Below are 13,423 nucleotides of genomic sequence, written 5' to 3'. Positions count from 1 at the left end.
AAGGATGGAGTTGAGAGAAAAAATCAAATCAAGATACAATTTTTGGAGAGTTATAAGCTAAACTGAGTTCTGAAGGGCAAGTAGGGATATATTAGGCTAGGGGAAGGAGAAGTGGTTAAAAATCACAGGAAGAGGAAATAAGGGACTGAAAAAACGCTAGCATTCCAGAAGCCTGGATTGCTGGAACTGAAGACCCTGGAAAAAAAGAAATGAGGCTACAGAGTTAGGTAAGGAGCAGACTTTAAAAGTTTTTTTTATATATGAAATTAAGAATAAAAGGAATTTGGGGCTTCCCTGGTGGCACAGTGGTTGAGAGTCCACCTGCCGATACAGGGGACACGGGTTCATGCGCTGGTCTGGGAAGATCCCACATGCCACGGAGCGGCTGGGCCCGTGAGCCATGGCTGCTGAGCCTGCGCGTCTGGAGCCTGTGCTCCGCAACGGGAGAGACCACAACAGTGAGAGGCCCGCGTACCAAAAAAAAAAAAAAAAAAAGAATAAAAGGAATTTGGATTGTATTAATTAGCAAGAAGGAGCTGTGAAAGGGTTTTAAGCAGAGGAGTATGGTGAATACTCTAACCAAGTGTGGAAAAAAGATTGGGTGGGGGGGACCCAACCAGAGGCTAAAAAGCTGCTACAATAATCCAGAATAGATCTAGACAGGGCAGCTGAACTAAAGTGTCTGCAATCACTCAGTAGTGGGGCAACCTCACTTTCAAGGGATTACTATGCTAGCTTCTCAACCGCAAAAGAAAGCAACAGATCCCGTGGCTTCGAAGACTGCAGTCATGATCTTTGTGGAAACTGGGGATCTTTGCCCCACCTTCACAATGTGTCTGGGAGTACAAGTCGTTTCATAATCTTGCTGTGTTTTATTCTCCAAGATGACATTGACAAACCCTGATATTTAGTTTCAATAAGTGAATTCTGCGATGAAATTAGATCCCAGACTTCAAGGAGATTATGTGTGTCAAGCGTTATGTCTGTCTACTGAACCTAATACAGGCCTCTAGCTGTGAGGGCCTCTAAGAATACTAACATGTTTTCTGGAAGCTTGCTTCTTGGCTTGTACAGAATGCCCTCTTGATGTCGAGGAATAAGTTTTCACCTTCAGGTATAATTAAATCAAAGATGCAAATTCTCTTCTAAAATTTACTCAAACATCTTTTAAGAACTCACAGAGCTTTAACTGAATTTTTTCTATATTGTAACCAAATCCTTATGAGTGCAATAGGGTAGTAAGAAAGGTGTTTTAGAGCTAAAAAACAAACAAACAGAAAAACACAAAGAATAACTGTTACTAATAGGGGCTGGAGAATAAGCTATGTTTAACTTGAGCTCTACACTTCTTTTTTAAACCAAGAGATGAACACATCCTTAGAATTAGGCCCACTGAAAAGAGCATTTTTTTAAAAAATAGTGCACAGCCTTGGGAAGAGTGAAGAGAATTCTACTGGAACCGAAGAGCAGTTAGACCCTTACAAGAATTCTGCCACCTTTAAGCCTCCATACTAAACCGAAAGAGAAAATAATATATGGTCTGAAATGGTAAAAACAGACCCATGTCTACACCTCTCCTTTTTTTCCACTCTCCCACAACCTCTCCCCCATGTCCTTCAGTCCAAGAAAGAACTAAAAAAACAACAAGATTGCAGGAAGGGTCACTACAAACAGGTGGCCAACAGTCCTCTCAAATAGGGACTATTCAGGTACTTGAAAGGTAAAAAGTAATAATCAAACACCAAAGTTGAGTTCCTTATACTCTACTCTCCCAGGACACTTATACGAACAATGCCCATGCATTTTTCATCGTGGCACATGCAGAAGGTGATAACATGTGGAAGGAAGGTCATAAACGGAAGACTGGCTGCTATCTGAGGCCACCTGGCCAGGGTCACTGGTTACCCCAGGCCCCATGTGATGGCCAAGAGTACTGAGGAGATCAGTATCTTTGCTTTCTTAAAGCTCAGCTCAATCAGAATTGAATTCTTTTCTCAGTCTTTTAGGATTAATTGCAATAGCCAATGTTCTCAGAAATTGTTACTTTAAAATCCAGACCCTATTACGTACTAGTGGCCCAGCTTCCAGCAAATAACTTCCCTTAGCCTTAGTAAAGTATGGAAAAACTACCTATCTTGCAGCAGTAGTGTGGAGATTAAAAATTATAAGCTCTTATCACAGTGCTTGGCAGGAAATCAATGTAGGAGGACTGTTATTACCAAGAGAGTTGTTGAAATAAGGGAAATCTGACCTCTGTATAGTGGTTACGTCACTGAGATAAGAAATTACAGGCTTTACTCTCCCTAGTGTCTAAAATTAAAAATTTTATAAAACAGTGAAAACCATGAACTGTCTCCCTACTTCCTCAAAATCATAATCTTTTTCCCCATTAATATTCACAGTCTCTTATTCCAGTATTTTAAAAGTGATTGTCTTCGCAACCCATGTACAAATGCATATTACACTGACACATACATACACAAGAAGTGATACTGGTACATTTATCTATGTTCTGTAGGAGCTAAGCTTGGAAAACCAGTGTAGGACCAGACATTCGGAGACGAAAGAAGATATCAGCACTTTTTTATTTGAACCTCACTAAAGTGAAAATAACCCAACCATCTATAGACAAAAATTATCTCCCCACACAAATGGTAGACAAGTTTCTTTCCTGTAATTAGCCCCTTTTCCCTGAAAAAGAGTTGTATGAAGAATTAACTGCAAAGAAAGTGTTGTATGAAGAACTACTTCAAAATAATGGGTACAGATGACTGCACACTCAGCAGACACACTGGAGAACAGCACCTGGATCTCTGGAAAAAAGTGTTAAAGTGGCTACTGGTAAATCACGTCAAGGTCATAAGAGGATGTCAAAGGACTTCATGTACCCGTGGAAAAAAATGAGTCACTATAAGCAATTCTGCAATGTACCACGTTATCTCAACAGTGGTAACTCCCAATTTCCTCTATTTGATTAAGATAAGGTATGGTTATCAACTCCAAACACAAACTTCCTATCACCAGGAAATCTCTTCTTGATAACCCTGGGCAAAAAAGCTCAAGTAGTAAACATTTAACACTGGAATATAACTTATTATAATGCCCAATCACAATACCCCAAATATAATTTTAATCTTTCAGGGGAGGATAGTTTTGGAAGGATGGCAAAGGATTCTTCTTGATTTGTCCTTTGACCATGCTAAAGAACAGAAAGACAAAGCAAAATCTGCATCCAAACTGAAACAAAAACACAAATCCCCCCCCCCCAAATAAATGACTACTGGAAGGCAACTATGAGATCACCTACACATTCATTCATTCACTGAAAAGCTGTGTGAATAACTTCTATGTTCTGGCCACATCGCATGGAAACACAGTGATGAGTAAGACATGGCTCCTGCCCTGAAGAAATTTATAATCTAAAAATAATGTTTTCAGAGTCACAGGAGTCATTTTATAATAATATTGCATTAATAGAGACAGAAACATAAGCGAATAAGACATATTTAAATACATTAGTAAACATAAGCTAAAAGGAATACCTTTGGTGAAAACTGAGTTCACTAACGACATTTAGTATATACTTTCTGAAGCATGATTAAACTTGTAATTTACTTCCAGGACAAGAATTAACTCATGACACATATTTTATAATGATCTCCCGCCCCGTCCCCCTCCCTGCGGCCCCCAAACACAATTCGTAAATTAGGTGCTTTTCAGCTTGACAGGCAGGGCGTGGCCCTGTAGTTCTCATACAACCTCAATGACACTTGGATGAGCTCTCGCAAGTCTGGACATTCAGGTTTCCGAGAAAAGGCCAGTCAACTCCCTAATTCTCTCTAAACCTTGAAACAACACTGCCACCTCTCTGCGCCGTTACCCCCGCCCACTTACACACATATCCCCTGCCTAAAGCACACAAATCACATCTTCCACTTCTGGAAAACCTTCAGGAACGAACCACGGAAGAAACACCTCCCTCACTCAAAATATCCATATTCTCGTCCGCGTTTCAGAGGCTTGATTCCCGATTATTGGCTAAACCTGTGCAAGAACCCAGGACCGGCTATTCAGTTCAGTGCGGACAATCTAATGACTTCCACCTGAAACAGCTATTCCTTTAACTGGCACAAAACCCTACCGGAGACGCTAAAAAAGCAACTGCTCGCACACAGACAAGGAGTGAAAGAAAGGGAAGGAGGGGAGAGGGGCGGAGTGAGGCGCGGGGACTGCGGCGACCGGTCCCCCCAGGTTGCGGGCACCGCCCAGGCGGGGACCTCGGCGCGGCGGGACAGAGATGCGAGGTGACCTTCCGACGAGGCCAGCTCGACGGGGTGCCGGGGTCGGGAGACCTCGCCGCAACTGTCCGCTCTCGGGAGTTCACTCGCTCGCGCAGCGGTGAACACGGCGCCCCGGATTCCAGCCCGGGCTCGTCCCGCAGCTGGTTCCCGGGGAGAACGCAGGAGGTGCAATTTCGGCGTCCGGGCCCGGCGCCTGGGCCTCGGCCCGCCGCCGCCCAGACACACCCCCGCCGCCGCCCCGGCGGCCCCAGCCCCTCCCCGGGCAGCCCGGGCGGGCATAGCTCACCTGCACCGCAAGCCGGTCCACCGCCCCGCGGGCTCCGGAAGCCGCGGCTGAGCTGGCTCCAGCTGGAGAGTGCTCGGCCCTTGTCGTCCGGGAGGCTCCGCGCCGGGAGCAGCAGAAGGAGGAGTCCGACAAGAGGCGGTGGAGTCTGGGCGGCAGGAGGCGGCGGAGGAGGGCTCGGGACGCCCCGCTCTCGGGAGATCCACCCTCCTGCTGGCCGCTCTGCAGCAGCAGCCGCAGATCACTTCCGGGGCGCTGGGAGCGGGGCGGAGTCTGAGGGGAAGCAACTTCCTGTCCGCGAGCTGAGAGGAGGATGTGGGGGCCGGGGCTGGAGAACAATGGCCGGAGGGAGCGGGCCTGCTGGCGTCCACCCTCCGCGCGCTGAGGGGCGGGCTGCACTGCCTCTCGGGCGACCCCACCCCCGGTCTCTGCGCCCGGCGAGGTGAAGTCACCTCCCCGGGGCCCGGGAGGGGCCGCGGGCCTCGCAGAGTTTCCCGGATCTCGGCGCCGGCGCCACGACATCCTTGTCTCTCTTCTGGGGACCAGGAGGGGGTTCTTGGGAAAGGAGGGGGAGAGCGGAGGCCGCCATCTTGCTTCCAGGGGGCGGCCTCTTCTCCCGGGGCGTCCTAGGCCACTCCGTCCTGTGGCCGGGATTTTCCCGAGTGGAACCGGCGACGTGGCTCGTCGCGGGCTGAATCCCTGGAGACGGGTCAGTCGCCTGCCCTGGCTGGAGGGTCTCGGTGGCCGCCCTGGGCCTCCTAACAGCTGATCCCGGGAGGACTCGCATCCGCGGATAGTCGGGGATCCTTTTCTGAGGATTCTCGAACCCACTACGACACAGCGGGTCTGATGTCTGGTGTGGCACTGAGATCATCCCGCGGCCCCATCCTGTGATTTGGGAGCCTAAATTGGAAGTAGTTCCACTAAATCGTTTGCTTTATTTAATCCTTCCACAGGTTCGAAATCGATCGTTAGACTAACATGCATTAACAGCTCCCCTCTTAACTCTAGACATTTATTCCCTTATCCTCCTCCTTCCCCACCTCGCACCTGAGAAGCAACACTCGTTGCTTGACACAGTCCATTCAAGGGATGCCCAGAGTAATGGAAGCAAATAATTACGGTTGGAAGTATGGCATATCAAGGTATACAGAGAAAGGAATGGATGAGTTTACTAAAACTGTCAGATTTTCAAGATAAACGGGTTTTACGGCACCAAAAAGGGATTTTACAGCACATCCAGATCCTGACAAAAAGGACATGAAACAAAGGAACAAATAAAGAGTATTGAGAAGTCTGAGTAGTAATTACAGGACTTAAAAGTTCAAGGCTGGGCTGCTGAAAAAGATGAAGCTGAAGAAGCAGTCAGGAGTCAAACATGAACTGTCTTTCATGCCGTGGTGAGGCCATGAATAGAGGAATGACCCTGGACAGACTGACAATTTAAGCTGTTGGTGGAGGACAGGTTAGTTGAGGGGAGGAGCAGGGTAAGCAGAGAGCTTGCAGACAAGGAGCCATTACAGAAATCAAGAGAAAGGATAACCATAATGTGAGTGGCAGTGAACATCCGAAGAAGATGGATTCCTAAAATGTTCAGGATGCCAAATCAACTAGTTATGATGATAGATTCTTGGGAAGCAGGTGCTTGCTGGATAAAAGAATGGAAGTGACAGTACTGATGTCCTGCTTTTGGGGGAGGATAAAGGTGTATTTTACCAAATGAAATAAGGAAGGATTGGGATGGGGTTGGGGCAGAAAATGAGTACCATTTTGGACCTGATGTGTTTTAAGTACCGATGGTGGTGTCTAATGGCAGTTGCTGTGTGGGTCTACAGCTCTGGGTAGGATGGGATATGAAGTTACAAACAACACAGGCTTGTATTACCACAACCGAGCCAACTGCAGTCTCACTTTATTGAGCACAGATTCAAAGCCACTTCTCCTTTCTCCCTAATTTTTCTTGGGAAAAATGCTGAAATATCACATTGAAAAAAATCCCCATGTGGTGATATATGCATAATGGTCTTCTAAGGGCCGTAAAGTTTAGGCTTACAAGAAACTGAATATGACAAAAGTATAACTAGTATAGCATCATAAAATAATATCATTGTTACCTTAATTAAAATTTTTAAAATTTAATCATTGACAAGACAGGTTAGTTAAACTAGCCGCAGATGGAGGATTGAGGATGGTAGGTTACACAAATACCTGTTGAATGGAGAGCTAGGAGGAGGATAGCTTTAAGAGTGAGCAAGGGGAACGCAATGAAAGACAACCTCAAGCTCATTAGCCAGCCTGTCTCAGCTGATTCTTGTTTGTTCACAGCTATGCTAACCTAGCTTAAAGCAGTCAGAAATAGAATGGATCATTTTCGAGAAGCTTCAGAAAGCCACATATAGCAAAAGCCCTATAAATAATAGGTACAGTGGCAAACCAAAGACTAATTATTAGTTGTTATTCTATATTCCTATATAGCAGGATTTTTTGAACACAAAAAATGAGGAACTCTCACCTTTAGTTCTTAGATTATTCAAATACATTTATTCTCAATTTTCCTAGAATAAAATTACATTTAGGTGTATTGACCAACCATGTAATGGATAATATACTGAACTAGAAATGAGAGCAATGATGTTGAGTCCCAAAGTTCTTTTCACCATATGACCCAAGCAAAGTCATTTAACCTCTCTATGCCCTAGTTTCTTTGACTATAAAATAGAGATTATAATAACTTTCTACCAGCCTGCCTCTCAGAGATAAGAAATAACAAATTAATGCTTTAAAAGCTCTTTGAGGTACTTGGATGAAAGGGCATAATTTTAAGTATATATTATTAATAATTAGCACTAGTATCCAGTAGAACTCATGAGCATTTCAAAATTTCCTGCCTGGGCACCTCAAAGAACATGAAAGTTTCTGGTTTAAAATATACTTAGATTTGGGAATTCATTGACAGTCCAGTGGTTAAAACGCACTTTCACTGCTATGGACCCAGGTTAGATCGCTTGTTGGGGCACTAAGATCCCACAAGCTGTGTGTTGTTGCCAAAAAAAATTTTTTTAATAATAATAAATACACACACACACACACACACACACTTAGGTTTCTTATTGACCTTATTGTTAATTATTATTTATAAACCAACCTTATGTACTAACATGGTATGAGTAAAAAGTAAGAGGAGAAGAGTTTTAGTAACTATAATTCTTATGTTTGCTGCTACTTATAGCTAATATATACATTGGGGAGACGTATGAGATAGGTATGCTTTTGTCAGAATCATGTTTTAGAATTAATGATTAGTCTACTACAGTCATTTAACTGGAATTTTGCATTAAAGCATTACTCATGTCCCCATAGAATAATAAGACTTAGCATGCAGTTACATGTTTGTCTGTAGCATGAAGGTGAGCATTCCTATAAATCTTCTGTCATTCTCATCATTGTTTAATCAGAAATACAAAATAAAATACATAGTCCTCTGAGGTTTTGTCCAGTGTCTATCCCTGAAGTAGATGAAATTTTTCCTCTTAGATTGGTTTCTTCAGTATTTCTCTTTTGAAAGGTGTATGCATATATAAACACATTTAAATATATTCATGGCTATATAATGTACATATTTATTTTTATATATGTGCTTATCGTATACCAATTTATAAACATATCAGTGTACAAAAGCTACACATATAGTAGTAACTGGTAACAACAAAAGCCTCCTAGATGTATTGGGGGCCAGATGAGAAAGTAGTTGGTTATTAGCAATTTATCTCTAAACTACTTGAAATACATGTTTTATCACTAGTAGAGTTATAAGCATTGTCCGTAATACCCATGGTACGTTAACATTTGTATTATTTGATTTTATTTTCACAACAACTTTATAAGACATGCATTGTTCAAAAAAATAGGTTCAGAGGGCTTAAAGACTTGCCTAAGGGCTGAAAAGTCTTGCTACAAATTGTCAAGTAGCAGAGTCAAACTCACATCTCTTATCCTGAGGCTCTCAAATTACGGTTCCTTCTAGTTCTTTATATGATGGTTACCAGCTTGATATGACAGTTATGCCAGAACATATTTATAATATGAGCATTTCTGGCTTATGATTGATTGCCTGTAGAATCTGTAAAATTCAGCCAAACTTAAGTTTTTAAAACTTAAACTGCTGTTCTTATGTTTATGGCTGTGTCTATCGCCTTGAAGACAGGCACTTACTTTTATTCATGTTCATGGTGTCAGGCATTAGTACTCAAAATATTTTAGGGATGAAAATAAAAAGTATATTGTGATGATTAGTTGAATACTTTAAGGGGGAAAAAAATCACCTTGGAAACTTTTAGGTGTGTGAATATGTGTGTGTGTGTGTGGCCATTTTCTGCACATTCAGGTAAAGATCATCTGTTTTGTTTTGTTTTATAATTTAAATCAGTGAGACCATTGCCTCCATTTCCTGCTTCATTTTATTGCCATCAGGCCTAAAGCGGTAGGTTTACATAGGTGCTGTATGTGACAGTCACTTGTATGATACCATTCCTAATGTTTCTGTTTGGACTTAAATATCCTAGATGGCCCTTTTGTTGTGGCCACTGTAGTGAGAACGTGTAAAGAATGGAGGTCTGACATTCAGGCTTTACAATCCTGCCCTTCATGTCCACTCTTGTGAACCACATATTTCCATACTTTTTCTGTTGGGATTAAAGGATAAGACTACTAGATCAATGGTTCCCAAGTACTGCTGCTCACCAGAATTTGTACAGACAGTCCCTGACTTTACGATGGTATGAAAGCAATACTCGTTCAGTGGAAACCATGCTTCGAGTTTTGAATTTTGAACTTTTCCTGGGCTAGCCATATGGGCACGATTCTCCCTCTCTCTCTCTTTTTTTTTTTTTTTTGAGTTTAAATGCATTTTATTTTTAGACAACCTACATGACACGTTTTTTTTTTTCCCTCAAAAACAATGCCTCTGCTCCAAACAAATCAACATCAAAACGAAGAGCTCCAGATGACCTCAGTCCCATTCATCTAAGTCCTGGTGTTGTGTGGATGAAAAGCAGCAGCCAGCCAGTTATGGCGAGCAGGTGATAGATCCAAACAGCCAAATTTGTTAACATTTTTCCATTTCTAGACCATCCTTAAAGAAAATCATATATGGGGTCACACCATCCTCACGGTAATCCAGCAGAGCAACCATGCCATCTGGATTCATGTTTTCACCAATAAAGAACTGATAGTTTTTGAAATTAGCAAGGATATTCTTGATTTGTTCTGCAGCCCCTGTCATAAAAGGTTTTCCTCTTTCTGGTCTCTGTTCTTCAAGCTTCCCTTTGATTGACTTCATGTAATCTTTGATGTACTTCTTGTAGGCCTCTTTTGTGAAGCTGGTTTCCTGCAAGTGATGGTTCATGACAATATCCACACCAGTGATTACCCTGCTTTCGGTACCTTCGCCCTCGGGGCCTTCAGCGGAGGCATTTCCACCAATGAGCGAGTCATCAATGTTACCCTCTGTCCTACTGACCATCTCCCCCTCCACCTCCAGACACAGCCCGTCCGCGACATCCCGGATCTTGTAGATGTCGGAGAACATCTCATCATGGCTGTTGAGGTCCCGGTAGATGATCATGATGGCGACTGGAGGGAGACAACGGTGGCACTAGCTTAGGAGCACGGAGCTCAGAGCGAGCGCGGTGCAGCCGGAGCGGCACTCGGGGGAGGGGGGAGCGGGCGGAAAAGGCCGACTCTGCCGCTCCCCAACCTCATATAGAGGGCACCTCTCTTTCTCTCTTGATGAAATGCCAGCGCCCAGTCCAATACACTTCCAACCACGCTGCACCCAGACAACCATTCACTTGTGCATTTGTAGAACAGTATTCACTAAATTACATGAGATAGTCAGTACTTTATTACAAAGCAGTTTTTTGTGTTAGATGATTTTGTCCATCTGTAGGCTAGTGTAAGTGTTCTGAGCACATTTAAAGTAGGCTCGGCTCGGCTGTGATGTTCAGTAGGTTAGGTGTATTAAATGCATTTTTGACTTACAATATTTTCAATTTATGATGGATTTATTGAGACATAACCCCATCATAAGTTGAGGAAGATGTGTAAAGCTTTAAAGGAAATTCAGATTCTTGAGTCCCACTCTAAACAAAGTCAATTAGAAAGTCTTGGGTGAAGCCTTATATGTATATAAATTTAAAAATATAACAAATATAAACAGTTATATTTGTAGCTGTAACACCATCCTTCAAATTCTGATCATCAGTTAGGTTTGGGAGGTTCTGGTTTCAGTAACTTATCCAATGTCACACAGAACCCTAAATAGAGCCAGAAATGAACTCAAATCTTATAAGTCCAAGTTAAATGCTTTTCACTGGACTTTTGCTGTCCTTTTACTGATTACATATGATGGGGTAGGATGGAAAAGTGGAGAAAAAACAGCAATTTCAATTAAAACTTTTTACCATGTTCTGTTTCATGGTTTTAAGATTAAAAGAGCTAATATCTTAGTGAACTTAGAACAATATCTGGCACATGGCAAGTACATGTAAGTGATAAATGTTAAATGAATAGGTTAAATGTTAAGTGAATGCTGTTGTCTAATTACAGCGTTCACTTTCCCCAGGGTTAAAGTGAAATTGAATTAGATATAAACATTTTCTATGTAGAAAAAAAACTATGTAAATAACAGCGGCATCCTCAGTATTTTTTTTTTTTTGTCTTGGAAACCCTGAATTTGTATAGCTGAAAATATTTCTATGTTGTTTCTTTTCATCTTTTTGACATTAAGAGAAGTGTTAATAATATACTTATTAAATGAAGTTTTGGATTTGCAGCTGTGTAGTATTCTTATATTATTTTATTTAAGATATAGTTAAGGTGCATGGGATGATGTATTTTACATTGTCCTTCTATCACTGAACTAGCTCCAAAATTGATTTTTACTGCTATGAAATCAAGTATTCATTTCTCAGAAGCCATTGTCTGCCTGGATTGATCATCCAAATGAAATATTTCCCTTGAATGAGGTAATAGATATGCTTGGTTCTATCTAATTTCCCTACCTCTCTACAGGTTTCTTCAGAGTCTTTCAACCTTGAATAAGTTTTTATACTTATTAACTATAAATAAAATTGTACATTTTCATCACCAGTAAATGAAGAAGCCACTTTGATATTTTAAAGGGCTCTTTGATACATTTTGACAAAGTCTGTGAAAATATGCCTTTGGTCAGAATCTATCATTGTGAAAACTGATACCCATTTCAGTTTTGTTCATTTTATAAGTTGTATTATTTTTCAGAGGAATCACCACATACCCAGCATCGATTTCTAGTGGCTCCTGATTTTTGCGTGTGTGTGTACACATACACAGAATACCTTCATATCTTCATGTAGAATACAAATTTAGTCTTTAATATACTTCATTAAAATGAATTACTCTATCATAAATGAATTGATTTGTCCTGGAAAAGTGTAGAGGTAGGGATAGACTAGAACAGAAGGTATTTATAAAGTCAGGAGGACTCTGGTAGGTAGCGAGGATTAGACCAGAAAGTTCCAGATCTGAGAAACCAGAAGGAAGAATTAAATGCCATCAGTAGGGAAGCAGCTGACTATTTGAGTCCAGAGTCAGCCAAGGAAAGGGAATTAAATTAGCATTTATTAAATATTTACTATATTTCAAATGTTGTCCCAAGCACCTTACAAAATAAGGAATGTTTGGCTAGGTCCCATAAATCTAGATGTTTTGGGTCTTGGGGAGTTAGAGAAAATAATATTAATAAGTAATTGTTAATTGTATTATTGTCTAAATTTTATTTTTTATTTATTTATTTTAGATTATAAATCACATCTTTTTTTTTTTTTTTTTGCGGTGCGCGGGCCTCTCACTGTTGTGGCCTCTCCCGTTGCAGAGCACAGGCTCCGGATGTGCAGGCTCAGTGGTCATGGCTCACAGGCCTAGCCGCTCCGCAGCATGTGGGATCCTCCCGGACCGGGACATGAACCCGTGTCTCCTGCATCGGCAGGCGGACTCTCACCCACTGCAGGGAAGCCCTAAATCACATCTTGTTATTAAATAATATTAGTACTTAAACTTAGGCTTTTAATTAATTGATTTTAATAGCAATACTTAGATAGTCCCTGATTATTCTCACTACCTTTGAAAAATCTTACTGTCTACATTTTAAAATACTTACACTGTGTTGTAATAATTAAAAATTATGTGAGAACTATATATTAGTTATTATAATCAAACCTATAACTTTTGAACTACGACCATCCCTTCCTTCATTCTTTTCACAATAGAAAGCCATCGTTCTGTCTGGATTCTGGATCTCAGCTCCTCCTGTCTACTTGAGGACCTTGCTCCATCAATTACTCTCTTTTTGTTGTGTCTTCAACCTCTCACTCTACTGGTTCCTTGCCATTAGCATTCTCATTTGTTTAAAGTGTCTCCCTCATACGTATCCTCTCTCCCTCTGGCTTCTACCCTAATTCTCCTTCCTTTCACTAGAGAAAAATTTTCAAAGAATTTTCTGTGCTTGCTATCTCCACTTCCTCACCTCCAAGTTACTCCTCAGTCGTAGGTAGTCAGGCTTTCATTCCCAAAACTGCTGTGAAACGACACAATATCATCCCTATTATAAGATATCCCTTAGTTCTTAACGTTTCAACAGCATTTGAAGTTGTTGACTGTTCGTTCCTTTTTGAAACAATCTCTTCTCTCAGCTTCTGGAAAACCACACTTCATGTTTGTATCCTTTCTGGCCACTCATAATGTCCTTTGGACACTGCTGTCTTTGCTTAAATACTGCCATTTCAAGGAACTCTATGGCTCT

At 41.6% G+C, this 13,423-nt stretch overlaps 1 protein-coding gene and 1 pseudogene across 3 annotated transcripts in view; both read right to left on the bottom strand.

Annotated features, from left to right (window-relative positions):
• The window catches only part of RALA (RAS like proto-oncogene A), a 70,684-nt gene extending 65,870 nt beyond the window's left edge, over positions 1-4,814 (bottom strand). Inside the window, exon 1 of one of the 2 annotated variants that reach the window (XM_024750659.1) lies at positions 4,588-4,814. The gene's annotated coding sequence lies outside the window, so the exon portion shown is untranslated. The remainder of the gene's footprint in view (positions 1-4,587) is intronic. The other variant, XM_024750658.1, reaches the window with a different exon arrangement.
• A 4,667-nt stretch (positions 4,815-9,481) lies between these two features.
• Positions 9,482-10,346, bottom strand: LOC112403277 (translationally-controlled tumor protein pseudogene; annotated as a pseudogene). Its single transcript, XR_003003879.1, has one exon. The product of XR_003003879.1 is annotated as a translationally-controlled tumor protein pseudogene (transcript).
• Positions 10,347-13,423: the final 3,077 nt, after the last annotated feature.

Source organism: Neophocaena asiaeorientalis, unplaced genomic scaffold (genome assembly GCF_003031525.2).
Source record: "Neophocaena asiaeorientalis asiaeorientalis breed wild unplaced genomic scaffold, Neophocaena_asiaeorientalis_V1.1 scaffold60, whole genome shotgun sequence".
NCBI classification, from domain to species: domain Eukaryota; kingdom Metazoa; phylum Chordata; class Mammalia; order Artiodactyla; family Phocoenidae; genus Neophocaena; species Neophocaena asiaeorientalis.
The sequence above is the reverse complement of the archived record's forward strand: the minus strand, read 5'-3'. Positions and strand labels throughout refer to the sequence as shown.